The following is a 20,154-nucleotide window of genomic DNA, read 5'->3' as shown; positions in this document are numbered from 1 at the left end:
CCAAATCAGTTCCAATAGAGCAGTAATGAACTGAACCAGCTACACTTAGTGAAAGAACTCTTGGAGATGACTATGAACCACTATATAGAATTTCCAATCCCTCTAATTTTGTCTGCCTGCATTTTTGATTTCCTTCACAGGCTAAATGTACATTATTTCAAAGTCTGATTCTTTTTGTTCAGCAAAACAACTGTTTGGTCATGTATTCATATATTGTATTTAATTTATGCTCTAATATATTTACATCTTTAACATGTATTGGTAAACCTGCCATCTGGGGGTGGGGGGAAGGAGGAGAAAAATTAGAACAAATGGTTTGGCAATTTTCAATGTTGTAAAATTACCCATGCAAATATCTGGTAAATAAAAACTATTAAATCAAAAAAATACTATGCAAACTATTTGAAAAAATAGGGGAAAGAGGAGTCCCTACCAAATTCAGAGACCAATTTCCCTAATGAGAATTGATGCAAAAATCTTAAATAAAATATTAGCAAAGGCTTTACAAAAAGTCATTCCCAGGACACCATGACCAAGTAGGATTTATACCAAAAATGCAGGGCTGGTTCAATATTAGGAAAACTATTAGCATAGTCAACTATATCAATAACAAAATTAACAGAAATCATTTGGTTATCTGAAATTCTGAAAATGCATTTAATAAAATCCAATACCTATTCCTATTAAAAATACTAAAAAGTATAAGAATGAATGGACTTCTCCTTAAAACGATCAATAGCATCTAATTAAAACAATCAGCAAGAACCATATGTAATGTGGATAAACTAGAACCATTCCCAATAGGATCAGGAGAGAAACAAGGTTGTCCACTATCACCATTACTATTCAATATTGTACTAGAAAAGTTACCTTTTCCAATGAGAAGAGATTAAAAGAATTAGAGTAGATACTGAGGAAACCAAATTATTACTCTTTGCAGATAATATGATGGTATACTTAGAGAATACTGGAAAATCACCAAAAAATCTACAAGAAACAATTTCCAATGTTAGCAAAGTTACAGGAAACACGATAAATTCACATAAATCATCAGCATTTTCATATATATTACCAAGAAAATCCAGTAGCAAATTATACAAAAATAAAGTCCATTCAAAATAACTGTTGATAATATAACATATTTGGGAATTTATCTGCAAAGGGAAAGTTAGGAAGTATATGGACACAACACTAAAACACTTTCTACATAAATAAAGTCAGATCTAATCAGTTGGAAAAATATCAAGTGTTCATGGGTCAGCCTAGCAAATATAATAAAAATCATAAAACTATCTAAATTAATCTACTTATTTAGTGCCATACCAATTAAGCTACTCAAAATTATTTTATGGACATAGAAAAAATAAGAACAAAGTTCATTTGGAAGAGCAAAATTTCAAGAATTTCAAGGAAATTAATGAAAAAATAAATGCCTAGAAAAGTGGCCTAGCTGTGCCAGACCTAAATCTATTTTATAAAACAGCACTCATCAAAACTATTTGGTAATGGCTAAGAAAGAGAGTTGTACTTACTTCCAGTTAATCAATGATGGACAGAAATAACTACACCCAGAGAAAGAACACTGGGAAGTGAATGTAAATTGTTAGCACTACTGTCTATCTACCCATGTTACTTATACCTTCGGAATCTAATACTTAATGTACAACAAGAAAATGGTATTTACACACATATATTGTATCTAGATTATATTGTAACACATGTAAAATGTCTTTGATTACCTGTCATCGAGGGAGGGAGTGGAGGGAGGGGATAATTTGGAAAAAAAATGAATACAAGGGATAATATTATAATACATATACATATACATATACATATATATATATATATATATAAATGAAAGAAAAAAAAAAAGAAATAGAGTTGTGGATCAATGGAATAGGTTAGGATTACAGAACAAAATAGCCAATAATTATAGCAATCTAGTGTTTGACATATCCCAGCTTTTGGGATAAGGACTCACTCTTTGACAAAAACTGCTGGAAAAATTGGAAATTAATATGGAAGAAACTAGGCATTGACTCACAGCTAACACCACATACCAAGATAAGGTGAAAATGATGGTATTTAAAGAGTTATTATAAGCAAATTAGAAGAACATGGGATAGTTTACCTCTCATATCTGTGGAGAAGGAAGGAATCTGTGTCTAAAGAAGAACTGGAACTCATAACTGAAGATCAAATAAATAATTTTTTATTATATTAAGTTAACAAAGTTTTTGTATAAACAAAACTAAGGCAGACAAGAATAGAAGAGAAGCAATAAATTGGGAAAAGATTTTTACATTTAAGTGTTATGATTAAAGGTCTCATTTATAAAAAAAGATAAAGAATTAACTCCAATTATAAGAATTCAAGGCATTGTCCAATTAATAAATGGCCAAAGGATATGAACAATTTTCAAATGAAGAAATTAAAACCATTTCTAATCATATCATAAGGTTATCTAAATAACTATTGATCAGAGAAATTCAAATTAAGACAACTCTGAGATATCCACTACACATCTCTTAGATTGTCTAAGATAATAGGAAAAAGTAATGACAAATGTTGGAGGGGATGTGAGAATACTGGGACACTAATACATTGTTGGTGGAACTGTGAATGGATCCAGCCATTCTGGAGAGCAATTTAGAACTGTGCTCAAAAAGTTATCAAACCGTGCATACCCTTTGATCAAGCAATGTTTCTTCTGGACTTGTAAGAAATAAATCTTACAGGAGGGAAAGGGATCTACATGTGCAAAAATATTTGTGGCATCCATTTTCATAGTGGCAAGAAACTGGAAACTGAGTGAATGCAAATCAATTGGAGAATGGTTCGATAAGTTACAGCACATGAATTAAAGGGAATGTTATTGTTCTATAAGAAACCATCACCAGGATGATTTCAGAATGTTATTGTTCTATAAGAAACCATCACCAGGATGATTTCAGAGAAGCCTGGAGAGACTTATATTAACTGATGCTAAGTGAAATGAGCAGAACCAGGAGATCATTGTATATGGCTTTTACCAGGAGGTGCAGGGAAGCAGGGGAAAATCTGAAACACAAGGCTATGAAAGGGTCAATGTTGAAAAATGTCCCATGCCTATGTTTTGAAAATAAAAATCTTTAAAAATTAAAATAAAGAAAAGAAAAGGTAAAGAAAATAAAATTACTAGTATCAAAGAAAACAAGGGTGAACTTTCCAAGTGTACTGGAGCAACAGTTGGGATAACAAAAGATTTAGCAGCTTTTGCATTAAAGGATTGAAGAGCTTGGAATATGGTATTCCATAGATCAATGGAGCTAAAATAACAAGCAAGAATCATTTACCCAGAAAAACTGAGTATAATCTTTCAGGGGAAAAGGCGGAAATTTAATGAAATAGTCAACTTTCAAGTATTTGTGATATAAAGACCAGAGATGAATAGAAAATTTGACTTTCAAAAACAGGGCTCAGTAGAAAAATAAAGGGGTAATCAGGAAAGAAAAAATTTTAAAGGATAGTTATAAGGTTAACCTGTTTACATTCCTATATGTGAGACTGATGCTTGTAAGTTAAAGAATTTTCTCATTAAAAGGAACATATATAGATAAAAGGCCAAAGTTATGAGTTGAGTATGAGGGGATGATATATTAAAAAATTAAGAAATAAAATAGAAATGTCGAGGGAGGAAGGGAAAAAGAGAGGTGGAATATCATAAATTATCTGCCATAAAAGAGGCAAGAAAAAGTTTTTACAATGGAGAGGAAGAAATCAAATAGAAGGGAAGTGAGTGAACTTTACTTTTATTAGAACTGGATCAAAGAGGAAATAATATACATAACCAATACAGGTATATACATTTTTAATAATTTACATGAAAGTAGGAGGGGAAGGGGTTATGAGAAAAGCAAAAAGTAATAGAAGAGAAAGCATATTGGTGGAGGGGATGAATAGCAGAAAAACACTTTTTTTTTTTTTAATTTATTTATTTATTTTGTTTATTTGTTTGTTTTTATTTTATAATTATAACTTTTTTTTTTGAGAGTGCATATGTATGGGTAATTTTTTACAACATTATCCCTTGCACTTACTTCTGTTCAGATTTTTTCCCTTCCTCCCCCAACCCCCTCCCCTCATGGCAGGCAGTCTTATACATGTTAAACATATTATAATATATTCTAGAAACAATATATGTGTGTAGAACTGAATTTCTTGTTGCACAGGAAGAATTGGATTCAAAAGGTAAAAATAACAGTTTACACTCATTTCCCAGTGTTCCTTTTCTGGATGTAGCTGATTCTGTCCATCACTGATCATTTGGAATTAGATTAGCTCTTCTCTATGTTGAAGATATCCACTTCCATCAGAATACATCCTCATATAGTATTGTTGTTGAAGTGGATAATGATCTCCTAGTTCTGCTCATTTAACTCAGAATCAGTTGATGTAAGTCTCTGCAAGGCTCTCTGTATTTCTACTGTTGGTCATTTCTTACAGAACAATAATATTCCATAACATTCATATACCATAATTTACCCAACCATTCTCCAATTGATGGACATCCATTTATCTTCCAGCTTCTTGCCACTATGAAAAGGGCTGCTACAAACATTTTGGCACAAACAGGTCCCTTTCCCTTCTTTAGTATTTCCTTGGTATATAAGCCCAGTAGAAGTATGGATGGGACAAAGGGTATGCACATTTTGATAACTTTTTGGGCATAATTCCAGATTGCTCTCCAGAATGGTTGGATTCTTTCACAACTCCACCAACAATGCATCAGTGTCCCAGTTTTCCCACAGCCCCTCCAACCTTCATTATTATTTGTTCCTGTAATCTTAGCTAATCTGGCAGGTGTGTAATGATATCTCAGAGTTGTCTTAATTTGCATTTCTCTGATCAATAGTGATTTGGAACTCTCTTTCATATGAGTGGAAATACTTTTAATTTCATCTGAAAATTGTCTGTTCATATCCTTTGACAATTTATCAGTTGGAGAATGGCTTGATTTCTTATAAATTAAAGTCAATTCTCTGTATATTTTGGAGATGAGGCCTTTATCAGAACATTTAACTGTAAAAATGTTTTCCCAATTTGTTACTTCCCTTCTAATCTTGTTTGCATTAGTTTTGTTTGTATACAAGCTTTTTAATTTGATGTAATCAAAATTTTCTATTTTGTGATCAATAATGGTCTCTAGTTCTCCCTTGGACACAAACTCCTTCCTCATCCACAAGTCTGAGAGGTAAACCATCCCATGTTCCTCTAATTTATTTATGATTTCGTTCTTTATACCTAAATCTTGGACCCATTTTGATCTAATTTTAGTATGTGGTGTTAAATGTGGGTCCATGCCTAGTTTCTGCCATACTAATTTCCAGTTTTCCCAGCAGTTTTTGTCAAATAATGAATTCTTATCCCAAAATTTGGGATCTTTGGGTTTGTCAAACACTAGATTGCTATTTTTATTCACTATCTTGCCCTGTGAACCTAACCTATGCCACTGATCAACTAGTCTATTTCTTAGCCAAAACCAAATGGTTTTGGTGACTGTTGCTTTATAATACAGTTCTAGATCAGGTACAGCTATACCACCTTAACTTATTTTTTTTTTCATTACTTCCCTTGAAATTCTCGACCTTTTGTTGTTCCATATGAATTCTGTTGCTATTTTTTTCTAGTTCATTGAAATAGTTTCTTGGAAGTCTGATTGCTATAGCACTAAATAAATAGATTAGTTTAGGGAGTATTGTCATTTTTATTATATTTGCTCGGCCTATCCAAGAGCACTGAATGTCTTTCCAATTATTTAAATCTGACTTTATTTTGTGGCAAGTGTTTTGTAATTTTACTCATATAATTCCTGACTCTCCTTTGGTAGATATATTCCCAAATATTTTATACTGTCAACCGTTATTTTGAATGGAATTTCTCTTTGTATCTCTTGCTGTTGGATTGTGTTGGTAATGTATAAAAATGTTGAGGATTTATGTGGATTTATTTTGTATCCTGCAACTTTGCTAAAATTCTGAATTATTTCTAATAGCTTTTTAGCGGAGTCTTTGGGGTTCTCTAAGTATACCATCATGTCATTTGCAAAGAGTGCTAATTTGACTTCCTCTTTTCCTACTCTAATTCCTTGAATCTCTTTCTCGGCTCTTATTGCTGAGGCTAGAGTTTCTAGTACTATATTGAATAGTAATGGTGATAGTGGGCAACCTTGTTTCACTCCTGATCTTACAAGGAAAGGTTCTAGTTTATCGCCATTACATATGATGGTTACTGAAGGTTTTAAATATATGCTCCTTATTATTTTAAGGAATAGTCCATTTATTCCTATACTCTCAAGTGTTCTTAGTAGGAATGGATGTTGGATTTTATCAAATGCTTTTTCTGCATCTATTGAGATGATCATATGGGTTTTATTAATTTGATTATTAATATGGTCAATTATACTATTACTTTTCCTAATATGAAAGCAGCCCTGCATTCCTGGTATAAATCCCACTTGGTCATAGTGTATTATCCTGGGGATGATTTTCTGAAGTCTATTTGCTAATATCTTATTTAAGATTTTAGCATCAATATTCATTAAGGAAATTGGTCTATAGTTTTCTTTCTCAGTTTTCGATCTACCTGGTTTAGGTATCAGTACCATGTCTGTGTCATAGAAGGAATTTGGTAGGACTCCTTCAATCCCTATTTTTTCAAATAGTTTGCATAGCATTGGAGTTAGTTTTTCTCTAAATGTTTGGTAGCATTAACATGTAAATCCATCTGGTCCTGGGGACTTTTTCTTAGGAAGTTGGTTAATAGCTTGTTCTATTTCTTTTTCTGAGATGGGACTATTTAGACTACTTACTTCTTCCTCTGTTAATATGGGCAAGCTATATTTTTGAAGGTATTCTTCCATTTCATTTAAGTTATCGAATTTATGGGCATAAAGTTGAGTAAAGTAGCTTCTAACTATTGTTCTAATTTCCTCTTCATTAATGGTTAGTTCACCCTTTTCATTTTCAAGACTAACAATTTGCTTTTTCTCTTTCCTTTTTTAAATCAAGTTTAATAAGGGTTTGTCTATTTTGTTGTTTTTTTCATAGAACCAACTCTTAGTTTTATTAATTAATTCAATAATTTTTTTACTTTCAATTTTATTAATCTCACCTTTTATTTTTTGAATTTCAAGTTTTGTGTTTGTCTGGGTTTTTTAAATGTGTTCCTTTTCTAGCAATTTCAGTTGTAGGCCCAATTCGTTGGCCCTCTTTCTCTATTTTATGCAAGTAGGCCTGTAGAGATATAAAACTTCCCCTTTTTACTGCTTTGACTGTATCCCACACATTTTGGTATGATGTCTCATTATTGTCATTTTCTTGGGTGAAGTTATTAATTATGTTTATGATTTGCTGTTTAACCCAATCATTCTTTAGTATAAGATTATTTAGTTTCCAATTATTTTTTGGTCTATTTTCCCTTGGCTTTTTATTAAATGTAATTTTGATTGCATTGTGGTCTGAAAAGAATGCATTTACTATTTCTGCCTTACTGCATTTGATTTTGAGGTTTTTATGCCCTAGTATATGATCAATTTTTGTATAGGTTCCATGAACTGCTGAGAAGAAAGTATACGCCTTTCTGCCTCCATTTAGCTTTTGCCAAAGATCTATCATATCAAACTTTTATAGTATTCTATTTACCTCTTTGACTTCTTTCTAATTTATTTTGTAGTTTGATTTATCTAATTCTGAGAGTGCAAGGTTGAGATCTCCCAGTATTATAGTTTTGCTATCTATTTCTTCTTGCAGCTCTCTTAATTTCTCTTTTAAGAATTTAGATGCTGCACCACTTGGTGCATATATGTTTAATATTGATACTGCTTCATTATTGATGCTACCCTTTAGCAGGATATAATGTCCTTCCTTATCTCTTTTAATTAGATCAATTTTTGTTTTTGCTTGATCTGAGATGAGGATGGCTACTCCTGCTTTTTTTTTGTTTTGCCTGAAGTATAATAGATTCTGCTCCACCTTTTTACTTTTAGTTTGAATGTATCACCCTATTTCAGGTGTGTTTCCTGTAAACAACATATAGTAGGATTCTGACTTTTAATCCAGTCTGTTAAATGCTTCCTCTTTATGAGTCAGTTTGCCCCATTCACATTTATGGTTAGAATGACTAATTCTATATTTCTTGCCATCCTATTAACCCCTCCTTATGCTTTTCCCCTTTCCTTCCCTCTTACCCCCTTACCCAGTATTAAACTTGTGAACACCACTTGCTTTTCATAGCCCTCCCTTTTTAGGATCCCTCCCCTACCTTAAAGTTCCTCCCCTTATTTTACCTCTTTTCCTTACAATTTCTGTATTCCCTTCCCCTTAGCTTACTCGTTCCCTTTCACTTTTCAATGAAGTGGAAGAAGTTTCACCATAAATTGAATATGTCTATTGATGCACACTATGTTCATCTCCCTCCTTTCTTTCTCTCAGATATAATGGGTTATCTTTGACTCTTCATGAGATGTAGTACCACCACTTTACACTTTTTTATGATATAATTTCCTTTCCACCTCTAGTTTCTAAGACAAATTGTACATATGTTATTTACATATTTTTTGGCAGAAGTATAGTTCTCAATATTTCTTTTTACCTTTTTTAGAAATCTCTTGAGTTCTGTATTTGAAGATCAAACATTTTTTGTAGGTCTGGTTTTTTCATCAAGAATAGATGGAATTAATTTATTTTGTTAAATGTCCCATCTTCTTCCCTGGAAAACGATGTTCATTCTTGTTGGTAAGTTATTCTTGGCTGCATACCGAGTTCCTTAGCCTTTCAGAATATCATATACCAGGCCATTCATTCTTTTAATGTAGATGCTGCTAGATCCTGGGTTATCCTTATTGTGGCTCATCCATATCTGAATTGATTTTTTCTAGCAGCTTCCAATATTTTTTCCTTTGTCTGATGGTTCTTTAACTTGGCCACTATATTTCTTGGCGTTTTGATTTTAGGGACCCTTTCAGTAGGTGATCAATGAATTTTTTCAATGTCTATTTTACCCTCTGTTTCCAAAATGTCTGGGCAGTTCTCTTTGATAATTTCCTCAAAAATAGTGTCCAAGCTCTTTTTTTCCTCACATTTTTCAGGGAGTCCTATTATTCTCAAATTGTCTCTCCTGGATCTGTTTTCTAGGTGTGTTGTCTTTCTAATAAGGTACTTAACCTTCGTTTCAATTGTTTCATTTCTCTGGTTTTGCTTGACTACCTCTTGGTTTCTCCTTGAGTCATTCATTTCTACTTGTTTGAGTCTAATTTTCAATGATGTATTTTCTTCACTCACTTTTTTTATATCTTGTTGTAATTTTCCAATTGTGTTTTTAAGTGAGTTTTTTTCTTCTATGGAATTTTTTTCCATTTTATTTTTTAGAGAGCTGATTTCTTTATCCAGCTCATTAATCCTGTTTTCCTTGGAGTTGTTTTTCTTTTCCAATTCACTAATCCTGTTTTCCTTGGAGTTGTTTGCCTTTTCTTATTCACTAATTTTATTTCTCAATGATTTGATCTCTTTATCCACTCTGGATAACTTCTCCAGCCTCTCTTTCCAAGCTTCCCTTTCCTTTTCCAATTTTTCTTCTAGCTCTTTTGTGAGAGCCTTTTTGATCCCCTCTATGAAATTCTTTTGTATTGAGGAGCAGCTCATATCCCCCTTAGGGGATTCCTCTGGGGACAGTCTGTTTTTAGTCTCCTCAGTATTTAAAGTCTGCTCTCTCTCCATACAGAAGGTGTCAATGGTTAGAGCCCTTTTGAATTTTTTGTTCATTTTTTCAAGAGTGGAATCGAAGAAAACAAATTGACAAGAGAAACAATAGGTCTGTTTTGGGGGGGATGGGGCTGGATGGTGTTAATGGGCTTCCTCTCCAGACTTGGGGTAGGGCAGCATAGAGCCACTAACAGGAAAGTGATGGCTGCACTGCGTCTGCGCTCTGAGGCTCTGAGAACATGCTGAGTCAGTCCAGGTGGGGGTTGGGGGTGGCCAGTTCCGAGAGACTCTAGCTTTCTGGGGTTTTAATCTTCACCTCTGGTGTTTACACCCTCTCTGCTGCTCCTGGCTTGCTGCCACGACGGAACATCCACACTGGGGTAAAAGCCTTTTCACAGAAACAGCAGAGATCGGACTTCTCCCCCTTCCCGTCTGAGCTGTGTGAGCTGTCTGTCTCACTCTGGCTGCCTGCCTTCAATCTGTGCCCAGTCTGTTTGACCCTCCCCCGAGCAAATACAGACCTTCTCTGGTGAATTTCAAGGATGTCTTCTCTTGGTGATTATTTGTGGATTTCTTTTCTGTTCAAGCATTAACTCTGAGGCTTGTCATGAAGTAAGTCTTGAGAGAAAGTGCAGAGCTCAAGCAGCTGTCTGCCTCCACGCCGCCATCTTGGCCGGAAGTCCAGAAAAACACTTTTGAAGAGGACAAGGTAAAAGAAGTGAGAGAATAGAATAAATGAGGGAAATATAGTTAGGAATTGTATTTGTGGAAAAAATTTTGAAGCAAGTGTCTTTGATGGAGGGCTAATTTGTTAAACACATTGGGAACTGAATCAAATTTATATATATATATATATATATATATATATATATATATATATATATATATATATATATATATATATATATATATATATATATATATATATACATATGGAGAGAGAGAGATAAAGAACCATTGCCCAACTGACAAATGATCAAAAGATATGAACTATATTTTAATGTTATAAAATCATGCATATTCTTTGACCTAACAATACCACTACTAGGCATGTATCCCAAAAATATTTTTAAAAAGTAACAAAAGGACTTATATGTACAAAAATATTCTTAGTAGCAAAGAATTGAAAATTGAGAGGATGCCTATCAATTAGAGAATGCCTGAATAAATTGTCATTATTATAATGGAATTATGGTGGAATACTATTGTTTTATAAAAAGTGATGAATAGGATGCTCTAAGAAAAACCTAAAAAGCTCTTCATGAACTCATCCAAACTGAAATATACTTGTATAAAGTAATAGCAATGTTGTGGGATGATCAGCTTGTGAATGACTACTATTCTCAGCAATAAAATGATCCAATATTACTCTAAAGGATTTATGGTGGAAAATGCTATCTAAATTCAGATAAATAACTGATTTATCTTAATATGCATAAAGTATACTATAATTTTTATTTTTTATTGAGTGTTTTGGGGATGGTAAGGAGATATATGTCTTCTTTCACAACAAGATTTTTATGGAATTGCTTCATGTAACTTCCCATATGCCTTATCAGTGGTGGAGGAAGGATGAGAATCTGAAGCTCAAAGTTTTAAAAACAAATATAAAAAAGTGAACAAGAGTTGAAGAAATAATAGAAAGCACATATAGTTTCCTTGAGGAGTTTAATCACAAATGGAAGGCAAGATACAAGATGATAGTGAGGAGGGAGTAGTAAATTCAAATAAGTTTCTTTTTTTTTAAGGATGGGGAAATATGGACATGTTTTATGCATCTTAGAAGGAACTGAGACAGACAGAGATTCAGATTGTAGATAAAACCATGAAGATGAAAGAGGGAGCAAATTGTTCCCATGCTTGGGAGAAATGAAATGTTGGCAATATTGCTATTGAAGGCTCAGTTGAAATTAAATCACATAAATCTATAGTGGACCTAGCTTCAAAGTCTGTTTAGTAGCAGCACATTAATGGAAGTGAATGATAGGAGCCAACGAAGTTGAGAAGTTTGGAAAAAAGAGATTATGGATAGAATAAGAAGGTGTGTATTGAAGACAAAGGTGAACTTATATACCAAAGGATTGAGAGATGTAAGGGAAGAGAATGTAACTAATAATGGCAGTGTGTTAGGAAAAGCACTGTCATTTGGAGGGAGCCACATTTCAAGAAATGTCAGAAAACAGACATGGGGAGAAAAGAGATTTAAAATGAAAGACATTGAAACAGGCAGAATGAAGGATGAATTTTTCTGAATAATCCACAAATGGAATAATTCGTGCATAAATAAAGTGTTAAGTATAAGCATAAAAATGAAATTCAAATTAAATTGTGACAATAAACTTATTTGTTTACAAACAGGTATTTGAACAACAACATGAAAAAAATGAAAGGGAAAGAGAGAAATGCATAGAATAGATACAAAAAAATTCCAATACACAAAAAATAAATTTGACAAATTAATTATAGGTCCTCTTTATGAGAATTTTTTATTTAGGATGATATAATCAGGTAAGAATTGAGAGGAAAAGAGAAATATTTTAAAATGACATGGACAAATTATAATAAAATCATAATCTAAATAATTTTCAAAAAGCAATACTTTGTTCAAAATTTTGTTTTTTTTTTAATTTTATTCTCTATGTAATATAATCCAGATAATAAACTGAGTTAATATGAAAACACAAAATAATTTCCAGTGACTTCCAGTGACATTTACTATTTTGGTGTCTTTTTCCAAAGGAGATGAACAAAGTTATCTTTTTTTTTCCCCTAATTATCTTCTCATTTGTGCTTTTAAGATTTAATATAACAGAACATAATTAATAAGAACCTTTATGTGACAATTGTTTTCTGCAAATGACAAGAAACTCAAATTTCTTGTGTATATTCTGGGCTCATTACATATGTAACTAATGTCACATACAAAAATATTTATAATCAGGATTCAATTTTGCGATGCTGACTATTAGAAAACTTTTCAGTTATCAAAATTACATGAATTTACATGCACTGTATAAGATTTGTAAAGAATATATATTGTAGGTTATTTGTCTTAGAAATTCTTCTTCAAGTACTGAAGCAAAAAAGTATTCTCATACTTAGTTTTGTTTCACGTTACCAGAATGCACCATTCCCAGAGTTATACACTTACTAAAAATTATTAAAAAAAAAAAAAGTTGGTCAAGCATTTGCAATATTTACTAGAGTTTGTTCCAAATTATATTTGACTCAAACTCTGTTTCTTCCAATACAACTATACATATTTTTCCTAATGGAGAGAGAGAAAATGGCAAGTGGAAAGAAATAGAAATCATGGCTAACAAGCAAGATAAACTGAAGTTATTAATATGCAAATATAAACTGAATATCAGAGAAAACTGAAATTTGGTGATAAGAGACTTATGACTCAACTATGACACTGAATAAATATAACATATTACAAAGGAATAGGACAGATAACATACATATTGTATTAAGAAGATATGCTTATGTCAAAAAATTCAGAAACTGAAAGGAGGAAACAGAATAGCAAAAATCTAGGCAAAGGTCAATGAAGACAGAAAAAGTAAGATTTCATTAAGTATAGATCATCTGGAATAAAAGAGAAAAGAGATGGAGAGTTTGGGGGAAAAAAGATAATCTTGGCAAAGCTACTTGGGAGAACAGTGATAGGGCTATATTATTTGTCAAAAATTTAGACATGTAGTTCTACAGTGTACAGTGGTACAATAGAGCATTGAACTTGGAAAGAAGAAGATCTGAGTACAAATCCAGTCTCAGAAAAATCTTAGAAGAACTTAGAAGTTATGTGACTCTGGACAGATAATTCAACCTCTGATTGCTTGTGTTTCCTTTTCTGAAAAATGAGGCTAATAATAGTAGCAATCAACTAGGGTAGTGGTGAATATTAAATGAGATAATAATTGTATAGCACTTAATCTGCTACATAGAAAGTTATATATATATATATATATATATATATATATATATATATATATATATATATATAATATATATATGTGTGTGTATATGTATATATATATATGTGTATATATGTATATATGTGTGTGTATGTATATATATATATGTGTATATATATATATCTTAATTATTATTATTGTTAATGTAAAAAGAACCAGTAATAATTTCATGTTGCAATGATGATGCATCATTGCCTAGAATGCATACTCACAAGGGACTTTAGATCACATAAACATATATTTGTCCTTGAAACAATGAGTCTTTTGGATTCAAATTTTTATTTTACTTTTTCCTCACTCCAGGAAACTCCAGAAAAATGTCTGAAATATAGATTAGATATAATTCATGTCGAGGTTCTACCCATAAGTGAACAGGTTCCTCACCCACAAAGTTGCTAAATGTAGGACAGCTTCAGAGAAGCAAATGACTCACAGGTACTTACAAACACATACAGAAACAATTAACCCTCAAATAGTCCATTATGTATTCACCCTAGAAGATAAAGTTACTTTATGGGATTAATGAACAGATATTTTACATCCATCTTGGAACTGCAATATCTGATCAACTAGTCATTCTTATAAAGATAGGGTTCGGATCTCCTGTCCAACTTGGAAAGACTTTATTTTGCTAAATGCATAGAAATAATTTTGAGAGCTATTTTCTCTTCTGAGAGGTATTAAGTCTTCGGGCTTCTGTTAAGAAAATTCTAATGTAACAACATTAGAACTCAAATATGGACATATCTAACAGACTGGAAGCATCCATCCTTTGTATGGTTATTCTCTAATCTACAATCAGAAAAATGAAAGACAAAAGGTATATCTGGAAATAAATTTATTCCATGGATTTCATGGCTTCCAAGGATAAGACTAGTCTATGTCGAATATTTATAATATGAACTTATAGATTTGTATGTTGAGGATGAAAGAGAATTAAACTTAAGATTCAGGGTAAAATAAATTTACCTTTAAAAGGATGAAATATTAAATCAGGGGAGTGAGAAATAACTGGCAGCTGTGGTAGAAATGATGGAAATTTTAGTAGTAAGGTACAATTTTACTTAAAATTTTTTCATGAAAGTGCTCAAGGCAGAAAGACAGTGACTTTGTGCCCTTACATATTTGGAGAACAAATAAAAAAAGGTCAAAAGAAAAATAAAATGGAGGGCAGAGCCAAGATAGTGGATAAAGCACAAATGATTCTAAGCTCCTCTCATACTCTCATTACCAATTTTTAAAATCAGCCTCAAAAATAGCGCTAGATTGGTAAAGTTCATAAAGATTGGAAGTACAACAACTCACCAGTTGAAGATAATCAGGAATATTGCCAGAAAAAGTTTGTCCTGAGTGGCAAGAATAGAAAGGCATGGGGCAGGGAGAGAATCAGGAATGGGGGCAGCTTCCATGGTTGTAAGGTTTGCATAGAGCTCTCTGCCATACCCTGACTGCTTTGCTTTGGTCACAGAGTAGTGAACCAATACAGAAATTGGAGCCTAGGGTAGAGGGTACTCTGAGGGACACCAGAGCCTAAGAGGATCTGGCTGTGCTGACCCAGGACTCAGTGCAGACCATAACACAGCTCTTCTCAGCATTCTGTAGCAGAAAACAGGTTGCCAACCCAGAGGAGACTAATAGCAAACAGCCTCCAGACAATACTGCAAATAACGCTCTCCTAGAAGAGACTATTAAAACTCTCAAAAGAGAATTAGAAGAAAAATGGGGAAAGGAGAGAGAAGCTATGCAAGAGAGTAATAACCTCCAGAAATGTGAATTGGAAAAGGTAAAGAATTCAAAGGAAGTGCAGGGAAAAAAGAAATAGGGAACTGGAAAAGGTAAAGAAATCACAGGAAAGTAGGATCTGTGAATTGGAAAAGATAAAGAATTCCCAAGAAATTAGGATTTGTGAATTATAAAAAGAAAATAACTTACTAAAAGCAAATTTAGTGAAATGGAAAAAAATTCCATAGGCAAAACAATTCATTTAAAAACTCAATTGGACATATACAAAAAGAAGTAAAAAAAAAAAAAAAAAAAAAAAAGCAAATGAAGAAAATAACTCATTGAAAATCAGAACTGAACAAATAGAAATGAATGATTCATTGAGACACCAAGAATCAGTCAAGCAAAACAAAAAAAAATGAAAAACTGGAGAAAAATGTCAAATGATCTACTTGTAAAAATGAAAGACCTGGAAAATAGATTTAGGAGAGACAATCTGGGGATTATTGGACTTCCCAAAATTATGATGAAAAAAGAGCCTAGATACTATTTTACAGGAAATCATCAAAGAAAACTGCCAGATGTAATAGAATCAGAAGGTACAAAAGGCATTGAAAGAATTCATGGAACACCTTCTGAAAAAGACCTGAAAAAACAAAACAAAACAAACAAACAAACAAACAAAAAAAACCTCCATAGAATATTGTCACTAAATTTCAGAACTATCATATTAAGGAAAATATATTACAAGCAGTCAGAAAAAAAAGACAATTCAAAGATTGAGATGCCACAATAAGGGTCACTCAAGATCTGGCTGCTTCTACATTAAAGGGTCGAAGGGCTGGAAGCTGATATTCTGAAAGGCAAAAGAACTTGAAATGCAGGCAAGAATAAACTACCGAGGTAAATTTAGCATTTTCTTCCATGGAAGAATATGGACATTTAATGAAACATAAGAATTCCATTTGTGTCTAAGGGAAAAGAAAAAAAAAAAAAACAGATCTAAACAAAAAAAATTGATCTCCAATCATAGGACTCAAGAGAAGCAAAAAAAAAGGCAAAAGGAACTCTTGAGGACTGTATTTCTCTTGTGGATATACAGTAAGACTACATGTATAATTTAATTTTATTGATAAATTTTTTTTAAAAAGGAAGTAGAAATGGAAAGGGGATAGTGTCAGAAAAAAGGAAAAGTGGAGATAAAAAAAGGAAAACTACATCCCACAAAGAGGCAAAGAAAACCTTTCATATCTGAGGGAAGTTATAGAGAGGAGGAAGAACATTGTTTGAATCTTACTCTAATCAAAATTGGCTCAAAGAGAAAATAATTGACATATGTGTTTTAGAAAGAATTCTCACTCACCCCATTAAAAGGGGGAGGATAAAAAGGAAAATGGAAAGAGTAATAAGGGAAGGGTACAAGAAAGGGGAAGGGATTTAAAAGGAGGAACAAGAGATACTAAAGATGGAGGACTGCATAACATAAGTGGGGCCCATAAGTTTAATACTGGGGAAGGGGTTCAGTGGGGGCAAGGAAAAAAAGCATAATCTGGGGATATTATGATGGCAGAAAATAAGAATTAGTAATTTTAACTGTAAATGTGAATGGGATGAAATCTTCTAATAAGTGGAGGCTGATAGCAGACTGGATCAAAAGTCAGAACCCTACAATATGTTGTTTACAGGAAACACACTTAAAGCAGGGAGATACTTACAGAGTAAAGGTAAAAGGCTGAAGCAGAATCTATTATGTTTCAAGTGAAGTTTAAAAAGCAGAGGTAGCCATCCTTATCTCAGATCAAGCAAAAGCAAAAATTAATCTATTCAAAAGACATAAGGAAGGAAACTATATCTTGTGAAAGGGTAGCATAGACAATGAAGCAATATCAATAGTAAATGTATATGCAAAAAGTGGTATAGCATCTAACTTCCTAAAGGAGAAGTTAAGAGAGTTGCAAGAAGAAATAGACAACAAAGCTGTAATCGAGGGAGATCTCAACCTTGCACTCTCAGAATTAGATAAATCAAACCACAAAACAAATAAGAAATTAAAGAGGTAAATAAAATATTAGAAAAATTAGGTATGATATATATTTTGAGAAAACTGAATGGTGACAGAAAGGAGTATACTTTCTTCTCAGCAGTTCATGGAACCTATAGAAAAATTGACCATATATTAGGACATACAGATCTCAAAATTAAATGCAAGAAGGCAGAAATAGTAAAGACTTTCTTTCAGATCGCAATGCAATAAAAACTACATTCAACAAAAAAATAGGGGTAAATATACCAAAAAGTAATTGGAAACTAAATAATCTCATCTTAAAGAATGATTGGGTCAAACAGCAAATTATAGACACAATTAATAATTTCACTCAAGATAATGACAGCAATGAGACATCATACCAAAATTTGTGGGATACAGCTAAAGCGGTAATAAGGGGAAATTTTATATATTTGGAGGTTTATTTGAAGAAAATAGAGAAAGAGAACATCAGTGAATTGGGCTTTCAACTTAAAAAGTAGAAAAAGACCAAATTAAAAACCCGCAAACAAATACTAAACTTGAAATTCTAAAATTAAAAGGAGAAATTAATAATATTGAAAGTAGAAATACTATTGAACTAATAAATAAAACTAAGAGTTGGTTTTATAAAAAACCAATAAAATAAATAAACCTTTGGTAAATCTGATTAGAAAAAAGAGAGAGGAAAATCAAATTGTTAGTCTTAAAAATGAAAAGGGGGAACTTTTCACCAATGAAGAGGAAATTGGAAAAATAATAAGGAGTTACTTTGCCCAACTTTATGCCAATACATTTGATAACCTAAGTTAAATGCATGACTACATCCAAAAATATAGGCTTCCCAGATTCACAGAGGAGGAAGTAAATTGCTTAAATAGTCCCATTTCAGAAAAAGAAATAGAACAAGCTATTAATCAACTCCCTAAGAAAAAATCTCCAGGATAAGATAGATTTACATGTGAATTCTACCAAACCTTCAAAGAACAATTAGCCCCGATGCTATATAAACTATTTGAAAAAATATGAAATGAAAAGGAATCCTAGCAAATTCCTTTTATAACACAGACATGGTACTGATACCCAAACCAGCTAGGTAGAAAATGGAGAAATAAAACTATAGACCAATCTCCCTAATGAATATTGATGCCAAAATCTTAAATAAGATATTAGCAAAAAAGATTACAGAAAATCATCCCCAGGATAATACATCATGATCAAGTAGGATTTATACCAGGAATGCAGGGCTTGTTCAATATTAATAAAATTATCAGTTTAATTGGCCATATTAATAACCAAATTAACAAAAACCTTATCATCATCTCAATAGATGCAGAAAAAGCATTTGATAAAATCCAATTTTTTGGATAAATTCACTTGAGAGTATAGGAATAGATGGACTTTTCCTTAAGGTAATAAGTAGCATCTACTTAAAACCATCAGTAAACATCATATGTAATGGGGATAAACTGCTACCATTCCCAATGAGATCAGGAGTGAAACAAGGTTGCCCACTATCACCATTTCTATTGAATATTGTATTAGAAATGCTAACTTTGGCAATAAGAGTGGAGAAAGAGATTAAAGGAATTAGAGTAAGTAATGAGGAAACCAAGTTTTCACTCTTTACTGATTATATGATAGTATACTTAGAGAATCCCAAGGATTCTACTAAAAAGCTATTAGAAATAATCCACACTTTTAGCAAAGTTGCAGCATACAAAATAAATTCACATAAATTATCAGCATTCTTATATGTCATTAACAAATCCAACAATTAGAGTTACAAAAATAAATTCCATTTAAAGTAACTACAGATAGTATAAAATACTTAGGAATCTATCTGCCAAGGGAAAATCAGAAACTATGTGAGCAAAACTACAAAAAACTTTCCACACAAATTAAGTCTGCTCTAACCAATTGGGAAAAAATATTAAATGCTCTTGGATAAGGAGAGCAAATATAATAAAGATGACAATACTACCTAAACTAATCTATTTATTTAGCGCTGTACCAATCACACTCCTAAAAAACTATTTTAATGACCTAGAAAAAATAACAGCAAAGTTCATATGGAAAAACAAAAGGTCAAGAATTTCCAGGGAATTAATGAAAAAAAAAATCAAATGAAGATGGCCTAGCTGTACCAGATCTAAAATTATATTATAAAGCTGTGGTTACCAAAACCATTTGGTATTGAATAAGAAATAAACTAGTTGATCAGTGGAATAGGTTAGGTCCAAAGGACAAAATAATCAATAACTTTAATAATCTAGTGTTTGACAAACCCAAGGACCCCAGCCTTTGGGATAAGAACTCAATGTCTGACAAAAATTGCTGGGAAAATTGGAATTAATATGGTAGAAACTAGGCATTGATCCACACTTAACACTGTACACCAAAATCAGGTCAAAATGGGTTCATGACCTAGGCATAAAAGATGGGAAAGGGACCTATATGTGCAAGAACATTTGTGGCAGTCCCCTTTTGTATTGGCCAGAAACTGGAAACTAAGCGGATGCCCATCAATTGCAGAATGGCTGAATAAATTGTGGCATATTAATATTATAGAATATTATTGTTCTATAAGAAAAGACCAACAGGATGATTTCAGAAAAGCCTGGAGAGACTTACATGAACTGATAGTGAGTGAAATGAGCAGGAACAGGAACAGGAACAGTTCAACAAT

The sequence above is a fragment of the Sminthopsis crassicaudata genome, chromosome 1, assembly GCF_048593235.1.
Source record: "Sminthopsis crassicaudata isolate SCR6 chromosome 1, ASM4859323v1, whole genome shotgun sequence".
In the NCBI taxonomy this organism is placed as follows: domain Eukaryota; kingdom Metazoa; phylum Chordata; class Mammalia; order Dasyuromorphia; family Dasyuridae; genus Sminthopsis; species Sminthopsis crassicaudata.
This window is presented reverse-complemented; position numbering follows the sequence as displayed.